The following is a 15,302-nucleotide window of genomic DNA, read 5'->3' on the forward strand; positions in this document are numbered from 1 at the left end:
AAAGGAGCGGAGACAATGGGCACCCCTGGCGAGTACCCCTCCCGAGAGAAAATGAGCCAGAAACACGACCGTTGACAACCACCTGGGCCAAGGGGTCTTGATATAGTAGTTTCACCCAACTGATGAAAACAGGGCCAAAACCAAACTTGGCGAGGACAGCCCAGAGATATGGCCATTCCAGCGTGTCAAACGCCATTGTGGCGTCCAAAGAAGCCAAAATGGCCGATTCACTCAGCGAGGACGCTCTCGCAAGGGCGCCATGTAAACGCCGGAGGTTCAGCGCCGTGTTCCGGTGAGGAATAAACCCGGACTGATCCGGATGGATCAGGTCACAGACAACAGAGATTAAACGGTTAGCGAGCACTTTTGCGAGGATCTTAGGCTCGGCGTTTAAAAGCGAAATGGGCCTGTAGGACGCGCAGCAATCCTGCGGCTTCCCTTCCTTGTGAATCACAACGATGGAGGCAAGCCTTTGATTGGATGGAAGGGTACCCGCGTCTAGCGATTCTAAAAACATCGAGCGTAGATGCGGTGCTATTTTGTCGGGGCGTAGCTTATAGAGTTCGATGGGAAGTCCATTCGGACCCGTGGCCTTTCCCGATCTCACTGAGCGGATTGCGGTCGCGACCTCCTCCACCGAGAGTGTCGCGTCCATCAGCTCCCTATCCAGATCCGACAAGCAGGGCAAAGCAATGTCTCTCAGAAGCAGATGCGAATCCTGTTCCGGTCTATCCGATACAGGGGAGTAAACAGTTTGAAAGTACTCAGAAAAACACTCCACAATCTCGACCGGGTCAGTCACTCTCACTCCATCCGCCCTCTCAATCAAAGGAACCACACGACTAGCCCTCTCCTTCTTGTCCAACCAGGCTATCAACTTTCCGGCCTTATCACCCACATCATACAAACGGCCCTGCTGCTCTCTACTCATCACCTTGGCGGCATCAGTGACCAACGCTCTATAGTCAGTTTGTTTGAGGCTAAGGAGGTGCAACCTGTCCTGGGTAACATCAGATTCCAACTCTCTTTCTATGTCTGATATCTCAGTTTCAAGTCGGACCACTGCCTCACACTTACGTTCCTTAGCGTTATTAATTAACGATAAGGCGTGGCCGCGGATGACCGCCTTATAGGCTTCCCATAGCGAGACACACGATGACACAGACCCCACATTCTCCACAAAATAATGGTCGAGTGATTTGACCAGTTCCGTACGGATCTTAGGTTCACGGAGATACCAAGGGTTAATCGGGGCTACCCGGCCCTCAGCTCCCGGTCCTGCTTCCATGACGAGCCATAAGGGGGAGTGGTCCGAAATACCCCTAGCCAAAGGTCTGATCTCCTTAACAAATGTGGCCTGTGTTGTGGGGGTCAGGATATAGTCAAGTCTCGAAAGACTACCGTGTGCACCAGAGTGGAAGGTATATTGTAATTGTTCAGGGTGCAGCAGCCTCCAGCAATCTATTAGTCCCAGAGTGTCAAGGAAGCCAGCCAGCCAAGACTGGGACCTCCCAAGATCCCTGGGCGGGTAGCGATCGACATGTCCGGACACCACAGAGTTAAAATCGCCACCCACCACAAGGATGCCCTCCGGGAGCCCCAGTATCACCCTCCCCAGGTCAGCAAAGGTCGTAGTCTGAAGGCCAGGCGGGACATAAACGGTGAGCAAAGTGACGACCTTCCCCTCGCACCGTCCAGTAATGGCGGCATAGCGCCCCCTGTCGTCAAGGATGACAGCATCGATCTCAAGGGGGAGGGAGACTCTGACCAAGATACCCACTCCCCTAGAGCCAGTGGTGAAGCTGCAGTGCGCCAGGAGACGGTAGCCCCTATGGTTCATAGCCTGGCATGTATTGCCCATCACATGTGTTTCTTGCAACAGCACAACATCAGGGGAAAGACGTCTCAAGAGTTGTAACACCACGCCACGTTTTATCCTGTCCCCCAACCCGTTAACATTCCAACACAGCAATTTTAGCCCCCTACCCCCCATCCCAGACGTAGATGCAGCATCCACCCCACATTAGTCGCGACAGCCAAGTCCAAATGTCCATCAATATAGTGCCTTGAAGGGAACCAAACAATAACAACTTCCCCCCTCCCCAAAACCTACCCAGGAAACAAAACCCCCCACCCTGCACCCCTGCGTTAGACTCAAAGGCCCCCCCAACTTGCAGTGTGCCTGTCGCCCTAGCAAATAACTAATCTACGAAAAGAAACCCCAGAGGAGGAAGAGACTCACTCCCCCCGCCACCCCTGGAGGACCACCTCAATTAAAACAAGTTAAAGGATCTGCAAACCATGCCGAAAGATCTATGCGCAGTCCAGCGAACCAAGTCACAGTACTATTCCTGTTCCTGGTCCATCAGTCCACCCTCAGCTCCTCCAGAATGTTCAGGGTGGTCCCGCTGCCTGGGTAGTGTGTCTAGCCAGTCACTTGCAGCCTCAGGGCGATCGAAGAAGAACGTCCGATCTCCATGTTCCACACGTAGTCGGGCTGGAAACAGCATTGCGTATTTCATGTCCCTGTCTCTCAAGCGTCTCTTCACTCCCTGGAACCCCATTCTCTGCTTCTGCACCAGCTGAGAGAAGTCGGGATAGAAACTCACCGTCGTGTTCTCAAATTTCGTGGGGCCACCCAAACGCGATGCCTGCAGGATAGCATCTCGATCACGGAAATGAAATATCCTGGCGATGATAGGCCGCGGGGTAGCACCCAGCTTAGGTTTACCACCCGGCACTCTGTGAGCCCGCTCCACCGCAAATAATTTACTCAGGCCTTTGGGTGCAAGATGGTTGACGATGAGGTCGACATTTAAGTTGTCTGAATTCTCAGGGACACCCACAATACGGACATTGTTCCGCCTAGAACGACTTTCAAAATCTTCCAAACGACGGGAGAAGGAGTCATTAGAGGACCGTAGATCGCAGACCTCCGTTTGTAGATCGGAGACATCCGTTGTGAGGCTAGAAGTCTTCAAGTCCAGGGATTTAACCTTTTCATTCGTTTTAGCCAAATCCGCCCTGATCAAGGTGACATCGATCGCCACTGTATCCAGTTTGTGCACCAGGGTTTCATACTGCACACCGATTGAGGCCTGCATACTCGCAATAGCGCCCATGATATCGTGCAGAGTCGGGTCTTCGTCCGCAGTAGGGTCATCTCCCTTGTCCGCTGGGGGCTTGCCCGTTCCACCGGGGGATCCCTTGGGATGAGTGTATCGGTCCATGACATTAGATTGTATGGAGCCCCCACGGTGAACAGCCTTGGTCTTCCGCTTTTCAACCTCGGGCTTGCCGGCCATTTTGGATACTGCGCCCCCAAGGGGACCCCGCGATCTGGTGAAAATGGCTACGTCGAAATCACCCACAGATGCTCAACCGAAGGACAGCGTGTACCAAGTCACACACCGAACGGTGATATACAGTCCCAGCCCTAGAGTGGGACCGTGTAGTGAAGCAGTCCCTGGGCGTCGGGGCCAAATCCGCTGCGCAGAAGGGTCCGGGCCAAAAGCAAAACCGAAAGCCAAGTCCAGGATCGAGAGTGGGATCAGGGAGGCCGCTGTTGTTCAATTACCGTCCAGGCACTTCATCAACTCGAGCCCGGGGCAGATCCGTGGAGCAGGCCAGGAAAGTTCAGATCTCCATAAAATCGGTTCTCTTGGACCAAATCAAATTTTGAAAGCAACTATCATATCAGTTGGGTTTCATCTGCGATGATCCGTAGTCATATCCAGGATTATAGTCAGGATAAATGCCGGAGGTGGCGAAGGTCCGGGAGCCCTGTGCTCACGCGACCATCTCGGTTGCGCGCGAAGCTCCTCCAGATGAAGAATCTTGAGATATACTGACATTGTGGGTGAGAATGACCTGATGGTCAGAACTGGGCACCAAAACTGTAAGTACGGCAAGTGGATGTTTGGAGGAGAAAATGTGTTATAAGCCTCTAGGGGGTCATTCCCCTAAAAGATTGAAAGATAAAGACTGGTAAATTAGTGAGGTCACTGTTCCACCATTATAAAAGTTCAGGACACTCCAGCTGTAACGCACTGCTGCGGCCTTGTGAAACCGCAGGTTAGGCGAGGGGGCGCAGTGCTGGACAGTCTGGCCATATATCAGAGATTAGTTTTTCACATTTTGTGGATTAATATGTTGGATTTGTTCGAATGTATGTGTGTGAAGGGGTTTCAGGGTGGTGGGGGAAGAATAATATGGGGTGGAGTCCTGAGTCCTTGGGCAATGGTTTTGCTAGGGGGAATAGGTACTGCTTCCTGGTGGTGGGGGGAGGGGGGTGTTGGAGGTTACATAGTTATGTTACAAAGTTCGTTGCTGGGGATACCAAGAGCCGATATGTCAGTTAACCTTTAACAATGAAGGGTGGCCATTTCAATACCACACTTAGGGATCCCCAACCACACAGGGAGGTCCAGCGCTTTGACAATCCGATAACATGACGGATAGAACTCAGAACAACAAATTCATCTCTTGGAATGTTCGTAGCTAAATAATGTGGTTTAAAGGATACGGTTAGCAATGTATTTTAGATAGGGGTGGTCGTCAAATTCTGCTCCACTCGCGGAAATTGCTATAATTTGACATTTTTGCGTTCTGTGGAAGGCGCGAAAATGCCAACATTTCCGCGTTCCGCAGCGTACCGGAGACGTTTTTTCATGCTCGTGCTTTGAAAATACATTCTCGCGCGCATGATCGCCTTACCGGGATCCCCGCGTTCGCCGCCAAGTTTTTCCGATCCGGTCGCGTACTCCACGAGATGGTGGTAGCGGTCTCGCGATTATGCTCCACGAGAATGAGATCTCAAACACGTCATTCTCCACCACGAGCGAGAGCGTGAGGACGCGAACACGTCATATCGAACGCGACAGGGAGCGAGAGAACCCGAACACGTCATATCCAACGCGACGGGGAGCGAGAGAACGCGAACATGTCATTTTGGAAGCGCCATCGATATCCGGCGGAAGGAAGGTGAAGCTCGTGAACTCGAACATGTAAAATTTTCAATCTGGAGAAGAATATCATCTCTAGCAGCATAACACCTTCTGTAAAGGATGTGGATGAAAAAAAACTCCTCAGATTGACATTTGGCTGTCCTTTTTTGTGCAAGGAGTCCTTTTTTAAAATGGGGGGAGAGGAAGGAAGTGCCACAGAATCTCCAACTTCCTGTTCCTGTCCAGCAGGCTCCTCCCAGTGCTTTGTCCATCTCCTGCTCATTCTGCGTTTGGATTTTGAGCTGGAAAGATCACTTTTTTTGTCTGCTGCATCATTATCATTGGATTTGAGGATTTTGAATTGGATATTTTACAAGTAAGTGGGTGTTGTGTCTGTTTGATTGGGGGCATTGCAGTTGTTAGAATTACAATTTAATTTTGGTACTCATCATTCCTTTTTTTTTAATTGTTGTGGGTAGTAGTAGTCAGTAGACCCAGAGCTAGTCATGGGTGGATGCATGATGAAGCAACTGTTCCTTTCGTGTGTTCAAATGTATTTCATTTTCAAGCATCATTTAAGGCACGGTTGGCATTGGATTGAGTTGGGAAATGTGTTTTATTTGGGGTGGGGTTTCTGTTGTTGGGCCTGGCCATGTGGTTGGTGGCCATTTTGAAGCCTAGGCCTGCAAGCTTGTCTGGCCTTGTCTGCCAACAGGCCTGCTTTCATCCAGGAGGCTCAGAGCAGGTAGCCACAGGTGCATTAAGCAAGTGTTTGTGTGTGGTCTGTTGAATTTAGACATCATTTAGGGCATGGATGGCATTGGATTGAGTAGGGAAATTTGTTTTTTGGTGTGGGGTTTCTGTTGTTGGGTGTCTTAAAGACATGCCTTTGTTGTGTGTGTGTGGTGTGTGTTGGTGTGCAATGCATGCACCCTGCAGACCTTTTTTTGGCCTGTGTATTTTCGTTTTTGCATTTTATTGCATTAAAAAGGCAGAGCAGTGTGCTTTATCATGCATCCTTTGCCTGGCTTTTATAGGCCTTTTGTTAGTTCATGGTGTTTCCCAGGCCTCCTGCTTGTTGCTTGTGATTTGTGAATGTCCATGTGGCTGGTGGCCTATTTTTGTGGTGGGAGTTATTAGTGTCCTGCTTTTGCCATATAGGCCTGCATGCTATTCCTTTGTGGCTTAGGTTTCCTGTTGTGGGTAGGCCTGGCCATGAGGCTGATGGCCATTTTAAAGGCTGGCAGTGTGCTTTTTGCAATAGGCCTGCAGTGCATTGTCTGTCTTCTGTTTCATGTAGTTGGGTGGGCCTGGCCATGTGGCTGGTGGCCATTTTGAAGCCTAGGCCTGCAAGCTTGTCTGGCCTTGTCTGCCAACAGGCCTGCTGTCATCCAGGAGGCTCAGAGCAGGTAGCTACAGGTGCATTAAACAAGTGTTTGTGTGTGGTCTGTTGAATTTAGACATCATTTAGGGCATGCATGGCATTGGATTGAGTTGGGAAATTTGTTTTTTTGGGGTGGGGTTTCTTTTGTTGGGTTTCTTAAAGACATGCCTTTGTTGTATGTGTCTGGCGTGTGTTGGTGTGCAATGCATGCACCCTGCAGACCTTTTTGTGGCCTGTGTATTTTCATTTTTGCATTTTACCTGTTCATGGTGTTTCCCAGGCCTCCTGCTTGTTGCTTGTGATTTGTGAGTATCCAGGTGGCTGGAGGTCTTTTTTTTGTGGTGGGAGTTATTAGTGTCCTGCTTTTGCCATATAGGCCTGCATGGTTTTCCTATTGGGTTACTACTTCCATCCATCCACCCCCTTTGCAGCTCCATGAATGATGTGATGCTCAAATAATTTAATGCCAAATAGGGGCCACCCCACTTTTACAATTACATATGTATTTTGGTGGTTCTTATTCTCTTTCCTATCCTTCCTGAGAGTGTAGTGTTTACACAGTAGTATAACATAGCCCTTGTTGACAAAGTCTCATAAATGGCTAGACTATATCTTCTTTTGTTTCTTTGTTTGTACTAGTACAGTAGTACCTGAACCACAACAACAAATGCAACATTTCACTGATGTTCTTCTCCTGGCTTATTTGCTTTTAGGTGCACAAAAAGCCAGAGGAGGAGGTGTCAACATCATCACCCGTTGTACTGCCAGCCAGACAGAAGTCCTACTGCGCATCACGTCCATGTGTGACCACAACTTGTGCACCTGCGTCCTGCCTGACATCTGAAGAAGATGGCCCACAAAGAAAGGTACCAGTTCCAGTACCAAGAAAGTTGCAGGTGAGAAGAAGGGACAGAAAAGGGAAGTGCCACTAACCACGAGTGGCGAGGGGGCCAATGTTATATTTAGGACCAAAACAATTATGCATGCAGCAGCATTGTCCGGGAACCAAGCTGGGTGCAGCACCTCCGCACCAGCGCTCCAACCCCACCAACCTAGGCCCAAGCCCTTGAGTGTCGCAGAGGTAGACAGTCTACTAACGAGCAGTGATGTTGAAATGTCATTATCGCAAAGTAGTACACAATCAAGGCAGGCGGAAACTCAGCAGATAAGTGTGCAGCAGCAGCCGCAACAAGAACAGCAGCAGCCGCAAGAACAGCAGCAGCCGCAAGAACAGCCCACAATAGTAGTTGTTGCTCCTGAAGTAGGGGAATTTCAGGAAATCGAGCTTCTTGCAGACAAAGTGGAGCAAACCACTGTTTCGGAAGATCTATTGTCTTCCAGACCACCAGCAAGGAAAAGGAGGCTTAGTCCATCATCTTCTTCTTCAAGTCCCACTTCTGATGATCGTGATGCCACTTGGCAGCCACCAGCTCAGTCTGAGAGTGATGCACACCACAAGACAATGCTTCTGAAAAGGAAAGTTCCAGAAAAACTTAGAGTTATGGAGGTAGATGTACAAGAGGGGGATGTTGTTGATGAAGACGAGCCAGTCATCACGCACATCACTCTCACCCCAAAGGGGATGGAGACCAACATAATCACCCTATCCAGAAAGGCTGCTGCTGAGCGGATGTAGCACGGATACCACCAACACAGGTTACACCTCCACGACCTCCAGCTGAAATATTTTCAAAGGCCCGGCAGGGACCTACATCCAGCTCAACCATCTCAGTAGGTAGTGGTAGTAGAAGTCACAGTGTAGCTGCACAGAATCACATTCCAAGCACACCCTCCAGTTCATCTGGTATTGAAAGTGGCACATCCAGCAGTACCAGAAAGTTCTCCTTCCCAGATTGGGACTTCTTTTCGGTTAGCACTAAGGAGGAGAACGTTGCTATATGCTCAATTTGTCGACAAGGTGTCTGGCGGGATAAGCTTGGTACAAACTATGGTACCGGAGGCCAAACAAATCATCTCAAAATACCCCACACTATCGTGTGGGAAAATCACCTACTTCACTTACAACAAAGTAAAAAAATCAACCCATTGATGTTGGGCATGAAGAATCAGGGCACAATATTATTGCGGTGGAAGGTGAAGAAGAGGGAGGCCCTGTCCCCAGTAGTGTAGTAGAACCACCCACATCCTCCTCAGCAACATCTTAGTGGCACCGCAGTAAGAGCCATACTCAGAGTCAGGCCGAGACACCAAGGCAACCGAGTACTGCAATGAAACAAAGTGCGTCGTCGTTGAGTGGGTTAATGAAAACAACAGCACCACAAAGGTAATCCAGCCTACCATTGAGAGCATGCTTAGGTTGGAGGGGCAGTTGCAACGCAACCACCCAACGGCCCGGTTGTACAATGCGAAGGTGGCTAAAATGTTAGAGCTGGACCTTCTCCCTTTTTCATTTGTGGAAGGGGTGAGTTTCCTTGAATTTGTGTCAGCCATCTCCCCTAAATGGAAGGTTCCCAGCCGGACCTATTTCGTAAGAATTGCTGTTCCGGCACTACATCATGATGTGTTGGAATTGGTTGAACAAGCTTTGCAGCAGAGTGATGTTCACAATATCCACCTGACAACAGATATGTGGACCAGTTGCCAAGCCACAGATTACATGTGCATCACTGCACACTGGGTCTCTTTTGTGGGGTTAGAGATAAGCTATCTGAAGGATGTGCTGTTGACTCAGCTGAGATTTTTACAGCTACTCAGAAACATGCAACTGTAGCTATGTTTGCCATGGAGAAATCTCATACTGCTGTAAACATTTTGGAAGAGTTTCGCAGCAAGGTTTTTGAATGGCTGCGCCCAAGAGGGCGTAGTATTGGTTTTGTTTCCACAGATAATGGCAGTAATGTACTTAAGGCCATGGAGCTTGGTTCCTATTTCAGGGTTCTGTGTTTGGCGCACTGTATAAACATTATAGTTCAAGACTTTTTGTAACTCTGTTTAGTAGGCTATCCCCACCACCATTATGTTTTGTTGTAAAATATTTTTGCATAATATTGTTTTGCGGTAAGTTATGTACTGTACTTCATTCTACTTCTCCTCGAACAGTCTCTCTCAGGCAACTGACTCATTTTCTTTTTTTGCAAATGCTGCTGCCCTGCCAGTGTCTACTACTACTACTACCACCGCCACAACCATGGCATGTAAGGAAAGGAAACCATCATCACCATGCAGCCATCACTGTGCCTAAGTTAAACATCAAGCAAAGGTAAGAGATGTTTGGGGGAGGCATAATTAATAATGGACATGTTTTCAATCAATTCACACACCCCTTTGAGTCCAGTTAAAGAATGCATAGACTAGAAGAGAGAGACTGACAGTACTAGTAGGACAACTCAAATCAGTGAGGGGTGCCGCATCTATCTGTTTGTGTCTTACAAAGTCAGCCAATTATTTAAACCAAACACTGGCTATGGGCGGCCCTGCACCAGCAAGGAAACAGTGTGATGTTAAACAGTAACCCCACCCACAAAACATTAACAACATTGTATGTAAAGTAGAAATATTGACTTAAAAACCCTAACAAAAATAAACTATGTAAAAAAAACACAAAACCTGACCCCCCCCTCCCTAACCCCAACCAATGTCCGTAAAGAAAGAGTCCAACCAAATGTCCAATTGTCCAAAACCCAACACCCAATTCCCACCCACCAAATCAATAAATAAAAAAGGGGCAATAAACAGGGTCTCCTATGTTCGGCGGGATTGTCTTTGGAGGACAAGCACTGCCTCTTCGAGTAGGGTGAAGCGGCGCTTTAGAGCGCGGCAGTTGCAGCCACAGTGGGGGGCACCAGTGATGGAAAGGGAATGGCTGTGGTGAGCGGCCGCCAGACGGTTGCGCCGTACAGCTGGAGGTCGGTGGCTGGGGCCCGGGGCATTGGAGGAGGCTTCAGCTGCTGCCGCCTCCTCCTCCTCCTCTTCCAGGACCACCAGCCAACGATATTCCAATTGTGTGGCCTCCAGCTTCCGGCGCCGTGCCTTGGCGGCCAACTCCTTTCGATCCAGTTTCCCAGTGGAAGGAGTAGCTGTATATCAAAAAGAAAAAACAAGACTATTGTAAAATATACTCTTAGAAAAACAGTAAGACAAGTTAATTATGGTAGCACTATAAAGCACAGTGCATAACATTTGCGGTATGTATCTATCCTCACACTTGCTTGGGCTTTAACATTTGCGGGTTTTTTTCAGGCATTTAACCAACCATGCATCTGATTCCTATCAGCCACCTTTGCATGCATGCATCACACGTATCCTTCTGTCTGTCAGTCATAAATATTAAATCTCGCCCGTCCTTCTTCCTTCCACCCGTCTTTCCCTTTTTAGTTCAACACCAGGTGATCTGATCTGACTTTTAGACTTCTCCATAAAACTTTCAAAGCGGAGTTGAAATCAGATAGGAGAGGCCATTAGTTACTCAATACTCCCGCCCCTAATGCCTTTACTAATGCCAATTAAAGGGTGTCTTCACTCTTCAAACGTTCACAACAACTCCTTGCTTACTAAGTCTCAACAGTACAGTATACATATAGTACACCCTTGCAGTGAGTGTAATGTCAATAGTTAAGGATTATCAATCTAACTTACCACCGCCCACCACTGGTGCTGGCTCACCCCCTGCAGCTCCATCCGCAACTGCCGCATCGTCGCCAGCTGCGTTGCCTTTGCCGCTGGCCCCGGCACTGGCGGTCGGTAGTGTGCCTGGAAAAAACATTACACATTTTTTAGGTGTCATATACACCTACCCCCATTGGTCAGTAGCAAGATTGAAAAATGACTTAATAGTAATACATACATATACAACATACATCACTAGTACAAATCAGGTAGTAGTAGAGAAGACACTAGTAGTTATATGGTCCCTAGGGTCATTCTAGTCTTTGCTTAGTTAGCCCGAGCCATGCAACCATTTTACCTTTGTGTCTTTTATTTTTGCACACGTGACGTTACCTCTCAGCTTGTTGTATAAGAAACATTTGAGCCCACATGACCTCATACTTCTACTGTCTAAGCGCTGGGTACCAGGTCAACCAAAACATTAACAAGCCACATTATGGAGTTCTGGTGTTAGTCCATATTGCTAATCCATAAAAATGCTACACTTTTTGGCACGGCTGAGAATTGCCTGCAATATAGTAATGCACACCATTTTTCTCAGTACAGACAGAAGATTCCCTTCTACGAAACAGAGCTTTGCAGAGCTTATGATGTAACTAGGTACTAGGTTCTTCAAAGGTGAGGGGTCCCCAGAATTCGCTCAGACATCTTCATTTATAATTTTATATAAACTATATTCCTAGCAAGGGGATGGTGGTGCTTCCACCACTGTTCAGTTATCATGATTCCCCATTTTTTTCTGTGCGCCTGTACTTGTTGTAACTGTAACTAAGTGTAACACTGTTTATTGTTTTAATGATATGCATTTTCATGCTGGTGCTGCATTATAGAACATCGTACAGAGCTTGTCAATTGAAAATAAAACTTTTGAACTTACATAGACTCGGTGGAATTTGGTGTGGACTTACACGAGTGAGCGAGCAAAAGGAAGGGTGTGCATGTGCATTGCTCCCACGACTGAGAGGTCGGGAGTGTTATGTTCTGGGTTGTCTACTTGTTGGGTATCTTAGGGGGGTTCAGAGAGCTAATAGTTATGACGAGACACTACTAACTGGACAAGCAGGGGATTGTGGTGGGTTCTGATATTCTGATTGAGATGCGAGGAAGGTCCAACCTACCATCACCAACATCCTATTTTCTTGTGCAAAGTTCTGTATGTGCAAAATCCCTACAACAGTAGTAGTATGTCCTATCCTATCAAAATAGTAAAATCTGGTTGTGCATTTGTTGGTGGGAATTGTCGAAAAGCCTCAAGATTAACAAAGATTCAAGATCAATAAGAATAGAAGTAGTACAAGAGGACAACCCAAAGGACTGGACTCAATGGCTAGAGCTACTGGGGAATTTGAGTTTTATTTAAAATCTTTTAAATAAAGAGTGGCCAACTGGGCAAGCTTAGCTACAGACAGACTAATAGTAGTAGTACAGAGAGTCATCATAGCAGAGGCAGTTAGAGGCAGGGATAACAAGAATTTAGAAACAGATAGTCCAGATCGAAGGATAATTGTTAGTAAAAAATAGCATTAGGAAACGGAAACAATAGTTCGGAAAAAATATGGTGCAGTAAAAGTTCAGGAATAAGAATTATTAATATTAAAAACAAGAAGACTTACTAGGACCAGCAGAAGAGCCCTCGTCTTTGTCCTCCTGCTGCTGTTCTGCTCGTCCCGCTGACTGAGACCCTGTCTGCCTGCCCCTGGGTGCTGAACATGAAAGATATAAGAAAGAGACAAACATTGAAGATTGATGTGAAACAAATAAAATATTTTTAAAGGACGGTCAAAAAAACATTTCAAGTTTCAAAGAATCTTTATTCGAATTTTTCCAATTCATAAAAGTACATATCATAGTACATATTCCATAAAAAATACTATTATCCATTAAAATACAGAAAAACAGATTAAATTTACATTCTAAGCGTTTTCCATCATTTTGCGTGCACCAACAGCAATTTAAAAAAAAGGTACCGATACGACAAATTACTTCTTCATTATCTAGATTTAGCAGTGCCTGATAGCATTGTTCCAGCGTGATAGGTCTATGTTTTTTAAAAAACGGAATAAGCAGCCATTTTGTATATTTCACATAAAATTTACAACAAAAAAGAAAGTGCAGATCGTTTTGTGTACTTTGCCCATCACAGGGGCAACTAATTTTAACTGTACTTTGCTGGTAACCCAAAGGGAAGTTTAACAAATACCTCACGGTGCCAGCCCTTAAGCGGAACAATAAACTTCTTTCCCAACTAGTCAATGATAATGTTAAATACAATGCAAAAGAATATCTAGGTGCCTCAATATTCAGGTACCTAGCAACTGTGGTTTTCCCTGATTCGGTCGTCGATCTTTTCAGTAAATAAAGTGCTTTTAGTGCTTCTTTCAATTCAGATTTCTTAACAGTACTAGCCTCATTGGGATTAGAGAAAATATTTCCCATATCTACTTCCTGCAGGCTAGTATGCACATATGAAAGCCACGGGATCTTCCTCCCTCTTTCGCAATTTAGACAGTCAGTTATTATCTCCTGTGTAAGTTTTGCTGACTGGTTCGTCCAAACCGAGTGCCAAAATAAAGCTGGGCGAGTATTAACAAAATCTGAGACAAATTGTAGGTTTAGTTCACTGTGTGCAATAAAATTAGATGTATAAATTGGGACTCTTAACAATTTCCTGCAGAACCTATTCTCTATTTGCTGGATAGTGGTACTTTTCCCAATGCCCCATACTTCTGCCCCGTAGGTCGCTACCGGGACACACTGTAATTTAAAAATTTTAACAATCGCTTTAATGGCATCATATCTCTTTGGTCTCGGGATACTTAAAATTGAGTTAGTGGCCTTTGAGAATTTGCTCGTGGCCTGGGCCAAATGCCCAGTCCACGAGCCATTCGCAGCAAAGGTCACTCCCAAATATGGGAAATTATAGGTTGCAGTAAGTTTTTCTTCTCCAACCTGTATGGAGTTCATCTGTCGCTTGCCTGGCCCACAAAACATTATAAAAGATTCTTTTAAATTTACCCTCAGGTCTAATTTATCCATAAAATCTGTAAAATTTAAGACCAAAGTACGGAGTGAGTTAGGTGTTCGTCCCAATAGTACTGCATCCTCTGCATACAGAAGAGCAGGTATCGGTTTGCCATTTACTAATGGGACATCAGGGGTAGATTTTTCAAGGTACTTACTCAGGCTATTAATATAGATTATGAAAAGCAAGGGTGCTAAAACACACCCCTGCCTAACTCCTCTACCTATCTTGATTAAACCTGATCATTCTCCACCCATACCTATTCTCACTCTGGATTTTGAGTCTGTGTGTAAAAAGGCTAAAAAGTGAACCAGGGCAATGTCCAGACCATACTCCAATAAAATGGACCAAAGTTTGGACCTGTTAACAAAATCAAAAGCTGAAGACAGGTCCATAAATGCTAAATAAATAGGAACTGACCGTGCGATGTTATATTTATCAATAATTCATTTCAAGTTGAGGTATTGTTTGACTGTACCGACCCCATTTCTGAATCCTAATTGGCATGATGACAAGATCCCACTGTCTTCTATCCATGTAGTAAGCCTATTATAGATAACACGGCCTAAACTTTTTAGAGACTTATCTAACAATGAGATAGGTCTGTAATTCATGGGGTCAGACCTGTCTCCTTTCTTATGTATGGGGACTATTATACTAATACCCCAAGTTTCTGGCATTTTGGCTTTAGGAAGACTGTTAAAAACATTCACCAGTATTGGAGCCCATAGACCCGGTTGCCATTTGATAAGGTCTATAGGTAGCCCATCTGGGCCAGGAGCTTTATTTCCAAGACTCTGGGCAATTGCTTCTTCCACCTTTCCCATGTTAAAATTTAAGTTATTAGATGCCTCAAATGCGTTTATATCCTCGCTATTCAATGGTGAGGCATACATTTTTGAGAAGTGGGATTCCCAAATGTCACTGGCAACGGTGCAACTAATCGGGGTGAGTTGTTGACCCATATTTCGAAGTTCTTTAACTGCGGGCCAGAATAATTTACTTAGCTTCCCTCCTGCAAATTCAGACAGGGACTCCCAACGTTCACCCAAGAGTGTAGCTCTCCGTTTCTCTACAGCTAGTTTATATATTTTCCTCGCTGCACTCACATTCGCCCTAATTCTGGGAATCTCTGAAAGAGCCTTGCGTAAATTCCTGTTAGCCACAGAGCAGCTATTATCAAACCACCTAGGTTCTTTTGGGCCCTGACCTGTGGTACAGATAACAAGGTTCTAACTGTGGAGCATATTCTGCTAAAGCAGGAGATAATAACCTCACCATCAGTTTTAGAATCTAAACAACGGTCTATTAACATCTGTTCTTC

This window comes from Lissotriton helveticus, chromosome 7 (genome assembly GCF_964261635.1).
Source record: "Lissotriton helveticus chromosome 7, aLisHel1.1, whole genome shotgun sequence".
Taxonomy (NCBI): domain Eukaryota; kingdom Metazoa; phylum Chordata; class Amphibia; order Caudata; family Salamandridae; genus Lissotriton; species Lissotriton helveticus.